Raw genomic sequence first — 312 nt, 5'->3', positions numbered from 1 at the left:
CCCGATCTATGAACAGTAAAGAAAGAGTCTGTTGGTTTGTTCCGTCGTTCTTCTGTTTCAGTTTGTATGTAGCTATTATTTACCGATCATTGTAGACATCTTCTTTCCTACCTGGGAGAGGAAAAAAGGAGCGAAGAGTCGTGCGTTAATGAAGCAAGTCACGAGTTTGCGTGGGTTTTTTGCTTTTGGCTGTGCTGATCTCTTGAAGAGATCCGCTGGGATTCTAGTGGCACGTACGTCTTTTTCTGATGTGCTTTTTCCTCATTTGAGAGAGCTCCTCGCGCGTTTGTTGGTTCCTTCGTGATTGTTGAG

This window comes from Cystoisospora suis (assembly GCF_002600585.1).
Source record: "Cystoisospora suis strain Wien I chromosome Unknown contig_1376, whole genome shotgun sequence".
Taxonomy (NCBI): Eukaryota; Apicomplexa; class Conoidasida; order Eucoccidiorida; family Sarcocystidae; genus Cystoisospora; species Cystoisospora suis.
This window is presented reverse-complemented; position numbering follows the sequence as displayed.